The sequence below is a fragment of the Carlito syrichta genome, unplaced genomic scaffold (assembly GCF_000164805.1).
Source record: "Carlito syrichta isolate Samal-C Ts95f unplaced genomic scaffold, Tarsius_syrichta-2.0.1 Scaffold305795, whole genome shotgun sequence".
Classification (NCBI taxonomy): domain Eukaryota; kingdom Metazoa; phylum Chordata; class Mammalia; order Primates; family Tarsiidae; genus Carlito; species Carlito syrichta.
Window position 1 is genome coordinate 190373 of NW_007249891.1, and position 7809 is coordinate 198181.

The following is a 7809-nucleotide window of genomic DNA, read 5'->3' on the forward strand; positions in this document are numbered from 1 at the left end:
CGCACACCTGTAGTTCCAGCTACTTCGAAGGCTGAGCGGAGGAAGGATCGCCGGAGCCCAGCAGGTCGAGGCTGCAGTGGCCGGGAGTGGCCACTGCACTCCAGTCTGAGTGACATAGTGAGACTCCAACTCAAAAAATAAAATAAAATAAAATAAATAAAGGCACTAATCCTATTCATTAGGGTTCTGTCTTCATGACCTAGTCACCTCCCAGGAGGCCCCACTTTAGAATATCATCTCCTAGAGGGTCAGGATTCAACATAGGAATTTTGGAGGGGACACTAACATTCAGACATATGTTGCAGAGAAAAATAATAGGGTGTCCCACAGAAAAATTTTAAGCATAAAAGTATATGACCCTAAGATATCACGCAAGGTTTATTTGAGGTTTAAGTGAGATAATTTTTTAATGTATTAACACTGTACCCAAAACATAAGCTAGCAATTAATTTGAGCTATCATAATTATTTCTCTTAATCTCCCTGTTCTAGTTGTCAATCATAAGTCGACGTTATTTCATCTTTCTTTAAGGGACTAATACACAGCAGTATAACAGTCAGGGAAAAAGCCCAATTTGTAGCATTTGAAGATTTCTGCACTGTAAATATTCCTGCAGTGGCTGATTTCAAGCTACCAAGGGTTTAACGAGTGGCTCTCATAACTCCCAAATATTTAATAAATCAGCTCTCACAAGATGTTGCAAGCTAGCTCCAGATGGCTCTGGAACCTATTTCCTCTGCCAAGGTTTTCCCCTACCAAACATTCATGACCAATACTATCTTCCTAATTTACTGGCCCTGATTAAAATAAAATATAAAATATGATCCCTTTGTCCGAAAACTACTAAGAATTTTAAGGTGGTAATGGCAGAGCATTAAATTCAGGACTCCTCTGAGCATGGGATCTATGTAACTGCACAACCTGTGCACCCATAAAGCTGACCTTGTTCATGTTCTAATGTTCTAACTCAGCTGTCTTCAAGCCACTAAGTCTTTTAAAGGCTCATGGACCATGGATTGTTCAAAAGAATTCAACTTCCATTTTATATCAACTTCCACATTTCTAAAATTGATTTGCCAGAGATGGCCCCTGTGATAGAAGTTATACTTTCCCAACTTATCTTTCTCAATAATTTTTCTGCCCATTCCAAAATAGTCTTACCTCTTATCCACCCAGAATCTTACCATGGTGTATAAAATAAAAGTGTTCAAACAAAGGGACAATTAGACAATTATTTTAATCAAGGTGCCATAAATACACATCCAGAATCAACTCATTAAAAGTTGTACTTCTAAAGAAAACTTCCTGTTGTTTGTCTTAATAAATGTTTAACTTTATCAAAGTACTTGTTTTGATGTATCTGTATTGTCTATAATGATAATCCAATATAAAAGGTCTTTTTTTAACACTAAGTGCTTTTTTGTTCATAGGAAAAACATTCATATATGTTGCAGAGAAAAATAATAGGGTGTCCCACAGAAAATTTTCAAACATAAAAGTATATGACCTTCATATAAAATTCTTAGAGAAAGGAAAAGATACAAGTTCTAGGAAGGAAAAGAATGATGAAAAATTTTTGACAGGTATAGGAGAATCTGTTCATGCAGTTTTTAAAGTGGGTCATGATTCCGTTGAACTATATTCTACTGGATTCTTAAAATGAGTAATATATCAGTTTCTTTCTAACTTTTATAAAATACTAGTAACAATTTAAGATTATAATGAAAAGATATTAGATGGTTACTTTTTAAACATTCAAAATTCAGTTAGGTGTGCAAGCAAAATGTTGAAGACTGGCCGGGTGCAGTGGCTCACACCTGTAATCCTAGCAGTTTGGGAGACCAAGGTAAGAGGATTGTTTGAGCCCAGGAGTTCAAGATCAGCCTAGGCAACATAGTGAGACCTCATTCCTACCAAAAAAAAAAAAAAATCAAAAAATTAGCCAGATGTGGTGTCACACGCCTTTAGTCCCAGCTACTAGGAGGCCGAGGTGGAAGGCTGGCCTGAGCCCAGTAAGTCAAGGCTGCAGTGTTCCATGATCATGCCACTACACTTCAGCCTGGCAACAGAGTGAAAACTCCAATTCAAAAAAAAAAAAAGTAAAAGAACTGTAATAGCAGCACTTTGGGAGACGATGCGAGAGGATTGCCTGAGCCCAGGGGTTTGAGACCAGCCTAGGCAACTTGATGAGACCTCGTCTCTATGATAAATAAAAAAATTAGCCAGTTGTGGTGGCATGTGCCTGTAGTTCCAGCTACTTGGAAGTCTGAGACAGAAGGATCACCTGAGTCCAGCAGGTTGAGGCTGCGGGGGCCATGAGTGTGCCACTGCACTCCAGCCTGGGCAACAGAGACTCCAACTCAAAAAAAAAAAAAAAAAAAGAAAAAGAAAGAAATCTTTCCCTGCGTGCTACCACCAGGATGAATATTTACTTTAAAATAAACATTTTTAGAAATTGTATTCCTAAAATAACATATTTGATGTGTTAAATATACTTCTAATAATACTAAAATGATATAACTTTAAAAAAAGTTTCCTACTGTGCCAATTACACCCACTCTGTGCACCCACTGTTGAACCTATCAGGAAGCAACCATTCTGACTGAAACAATTTGCGGTCTAAACATTTGATCGGTCAAAAAATGGTTGGTGTAACTGTTTTATTACTTCGAAAGCAGTTAGGCTATCTCTTCAATCTAAAGGATTGAAGTCTGTCTCTAGGCTTAGTGAATGTGTATGGTTAAAGGAAATGCTCAACAGTGACCAAGATTGTTGTTTTTCTCTCTCAACAAAGATGATACTGTTAAAAAGCTTCAAAAAATGCATTGCATTTGTCACCATGCCTGGGCAAATGGTCTGGGCAAATGATTTCTTATAACCAAGCCAGCCGAACTTCAATGACACCAGAATAAAGAATGGAAAAATATAATCTATCTCATCAGACTCCCAAACATTTATTTAGCAATAATTGGGTTTGAGTTGATTAATTAAAAAAGAAAATAATTTGCAAATAGCCAAAGGTTTGACAGTGGCTTTGAGTTTTTACAACTCAAAACAAAAAAAGAAAAGGAAAGGAAAGGAAAGGAAGGAAGGAAGGAAGGAAGGAAGGAAGGAAGGAAGGAAGGAAGGAAGGAAGAGAAAATAAGGATGGTAGTAAAGAAACAGGAAATGAAAGGTGTGCTAGATCTTATGACTCTATGTTAAACTTGTTAACAATTATTGGGTCCAGATTGCTATTTCTTTACACAGGTATTTCCTTCTTATTTACTACCACAACCCCTAAATTTCTTGTCAAAAAATGTTTGAGACAGTTTACTAAATAAATGTGTGAGAGATAGATGCGAAATAAAGGATGGATGGATGGATGGATGGATGGATGGATGGATGGATGGACGAACGGATGGACAGACAGACAGACACAGACACATAAGGAAATAAATCTTGGAAATGGGGAAATAAGGGTATATTTCTGAAAACCAGGACTTAACTCAATACATTTGATATGTATCATCAGATGCTGGACACTTGCTAGAAATAAGCTATGACTTTGACTTCAGCAGCCCTGCAGCCAATACAAAAAAGAAAAACCAATTGGGGAAAAATCTCTCCCTCCCACAGGGAACCTTGCAGTCAGAATAGCCTATATTTGAGCCCCAGCTCTAACCAGCCATGTGACCTCAAGTACATGTCATCAAATCATCTTTGTTTCAATTTCCCCTTCTATAAAATGGGAATGATGATGCCTAACTCACAGAGTTGTGAATTACACAAGTCGAATCTTCAGCTAAACCACCTGGCATTCAGTAAATGTTTAATATGAGTAATCAGTTCAACAGCTCACACTATTTTTATTGTGGAATAAAAAATAAAACCACTTATTGGGGACCAGCTAGCAAATAGCTAATCCCAGTAGAACTTCAGTGAGACTTGGGTAAAGAGAGGATTAAAAATTCTACACATTTTCTTTAAAAAATACTGGAGGTTTGAATCAATTACTGTGAAAAAAATTAAATAATTTCCACATGGCCAGAAGTTTGGCAGTGGATTCAGGATTCAATACAGATCATTTGGTTTTGACTGTACATGCACAGGTATATGTTATACTATTGTTTTAAATTAGTAGTCCCTAGACTAAAAATAATTAATCTCTTCACAGATTTGCACAGGTGGCTATAACTCTAGCCTTCCTTTTTCTATTTTCTTTAGAAATCAACTGAACTTCCTGACTCTGTTCTCCTCTCCCTAACTTCCCATACATCAACGGAAACTGTGAGCTTTCTCTGGCAGGAAAGGCAGGTGGGTCCATTCAACAATATTAACATAATTTTAATGGATCAACCAGTGACCAGCGCTGGACTCCCTAACTAGGTGGTAGATTTCCTTGCCCAATCTCCCAGAAGGATTTCAGACTTGGCGCACAGCAGCCCTCTTTGGCTCAGCCACATCTTTCAGCTCCAGATCTCCTGGGATCCCAGCAGGCTCATGTGTCTCATTCTCCCTCTGAAACTCCCACTTGCTGAGCCATGATGATTTTTCCACACCTCACCCTGGGGCGTGTCAGCACACAAAGCTAGAGTATCTGAGGTCTTTTGAACTCATTAAAATCAATCTGCTAACCCTGCTCTCCAGTATCCACAAAACTGGATCCCCACACTCCACTGCCCCACCCCCAGAACTCACAACCCAACTAGATCCCATTGATAAGGGCCCATCTCGCTGTCCGTAATGGTCTGGAATCAGTAAGGTGATGTTTTATTCCCAGTCGTACCTGGCTTGACCTGCCGTAGAGCAACAGGCATTCTATATTAGTATCCCTCTGAGGCCATAAAAGACACTGACTGGAGGCCAAGTCACACTTTCCTACAGAGGCGGAAATGGCCATATTTCTCAGAAAACTATTATTTTTATCCAAAACTGATCTGAAATGTTCTCCAAAAAAGAAACCTTAAAATTATGGTCAGAAAAGGAGAAGTAGGAAACAACTAAATATCCTCCCCTTGGTAACTTAGTACTTCCTGGGAAACAGATACATGGAGAGGGGGGCCCTCTGGGGCTCAGAAGCCAACAGCATGAAAGGAACAGATTTTTATTATTAGAAAAGTTGGAAAACAGAAGGCGAAACCCATTCAGCCACGTGTTTGACAAAGAAGTATGTCACATCAGTCAGCAACAAGATCTGAATGCCTGCCAAGCATGGCTCGTGATGAGACAGGTGAAATAGCATCAGGCTTAAGATCTTGACTTTTGGAATCAAGTTGATTTGGGGATTCCTTTCTGGGTCCTTATTATGGATTGTTAACCTGGCTTTCCTACCTACTAGCTGTGTGACTTGGGGTAAATAACTTAGTAATGTAAACCTCAGTCTTCTCCTCAGCAAAATGGGGCTAATTATATCTCTTCCTTAGGGCTGCTGTGAGTTTAAATGATTTAACTTACCCTTGTGTAGTCAAGGGTAGGGCAACAAATATTTATAAGTGCCTGTTGGTCACTGCTCTTAAAGAGCACATAGTCTAACAAAGAAGAAAAGGGCAAACGTCCAATTATAGTATAATTAGACAGACTGCTCTGGGCACACAGAAGAAAGGTATTTTCTTGGTGGAGCCAGATGCAGACATGGGTAATCTGACCCCTCTTCAGCAGTGTGTCCTGCCAGAGAGGACCTTGAGCATCGAAGGGCCTGATGACCAGTCTGGCTCCCAAACTTGCCTTCAACGTGCAAGTATTCCAAATACGCTTGGCTACTTTCCGTGACCCTGTTAGACCCATTGAAACCAGTCATACCTGTGCCCTTTTCAAAGCCTATGAGACTATCATAATTAGATCCTCCCTCAAAGGACTTTGGCCACTTCATTTATTTTCTTGAAGACTTTTCAGTCTACTCCACATCCCAGGGTCCTTCAGCTGCACAGCAAGTCTTCCATCAGAATCTTCCCATAAGGATGGAAATGTCAAAATCAATTTTCTTGAAAAGAAACAAAAATGACTTTTTTTCCCTAAAATTGTCTTTATAGCAAAATTTATGAGAGTAGAAACATGTCCTAAGGGAAAAGATGGAAGAATCATTTGAAGGATCATTTTAATCCGGACTGGAGAAAGCCCTAGAAAAGTCAGTACAAAAAAATACTCCGCGGGTCCCCAGGGGATAGACTAGATGTCTGAATTTTTCTGCATTTCTAACAGCTACAGTTCCCTTGCAAAGTGTTGGTTGTATCTCACAACTAGTGGGTTGGCAAGGTGTTTTCACAGAAAAACTGAAATAGCTGGAATCCCGGGCGGAGGCTGACACAACATATTGCAGAGAGCTTGATGACGGAGAGACATGCCCAGGTGCCAAAGATACTTGGAGAGGCTCAGAACCCCCTTAAGCTGTCTGAAGCTTCAATCTACAAGGAATGCAGAAGTCTTACTGAACTACATCTGAAAGTATAGCCCAATTCAATTCAGATCACCACACAGGGCTCATTTACAAAATGCTCAAGACATAAACTAGTCCTTTTTCCACAAAAGGAGACAAAGTTTTGAAGTAAAATTTAGAATGAGCTCTCCCCCATTCTGTCCCTGCCTCCACTAAATAAGTGTTGAACAGGATTTAGAAATTGCCAGCTCACTTGTTAAAAAAAAATACAAACATCCAACAAACTTGATGCTCAACATCACTAATCATCAAAGAACTGCAAATTGTACCACAAGGAGACACAATCTCACATTTATCAGAATGGGTATTATTATTATTATTTTTTTTTTTTTGAGTTGGATTCTCACTCTGTCGCCCAGACTGGAGTGCAGTGGCCGCTGCCAGCCACCGCAGCCTCGACCTGCTGGGCTCCGGCGATCCTTCCACCTCAGCCTTCCGAGTAGCCAGAACTACAGGCGCGCGCAACCACGCCCAGCTAATTTTTTGATTTATTGTAGAGATGAGGTCTCACCAAGTTGCCCAGGCGGGTCTCAAACCCGGGCGCTCAGGCAATCCACTCACCTCAACCTCCCAAAGGCGCGGGATTACAGACTGAGCCACTGAGCCCGGCTAGAATGGGTATTATTAAAAAGTCAAAAATCAACAGACATTGGCGAGGTTGCAGAGAAAAGGGACCGTTTGTAACACCGTTGATGGCTATGTAAGCTAGTTCAGCCCCAGAGGAAAGCAGTTTGGAGATTTCTCAAAGAACTAAATATAGGTTTATCATTTGACCCAGCAATCCCACTACTGGGTATACTATACCAAAGGAACATAAATCACTCTAACAAAAAGACACCTACACTCATACGTTTATCGTGCCACAATCCACAATGGCAAAAACATGAAACCATCAACGGTGATTTACATAGAGAAAAGGTGATACATATATGCCATGGAATACTATGCAGCCATAAAAAAAGAACACAGTCATGTTCTTTGCAGCAACATGGATGTAACTAAAGACCATCATCCTAAGCAAATTATCACAGAAAGAGAAAACCGAATGCCACATGTTCTGACTTATAAGTGGGAGCTTCACACTGAATACACACAGGCAGAAGGATGAGGAAAATAGACACTGGGGACTTCTAAAGGGAAGAAAGAGGAAGAGGGGTAAGGGTTATAAACCCACCCATTAGGTACTATGCCCATCGCCTGGGTGACAGGTTCAGTAGAAGCCCAAACCTCACCACTACACAATATACTCATGTAACAAATCTGCACATGTACCCCTTAAATCTAAAATAATAATAATGATGATGATTGTCAGTTTGACTCAGCACAGTGGCATGAACCTATAGTCCCAGCTACTCCAGAGACCAAGGCAGGAGGATCACTTGAGCCCAGGAGTT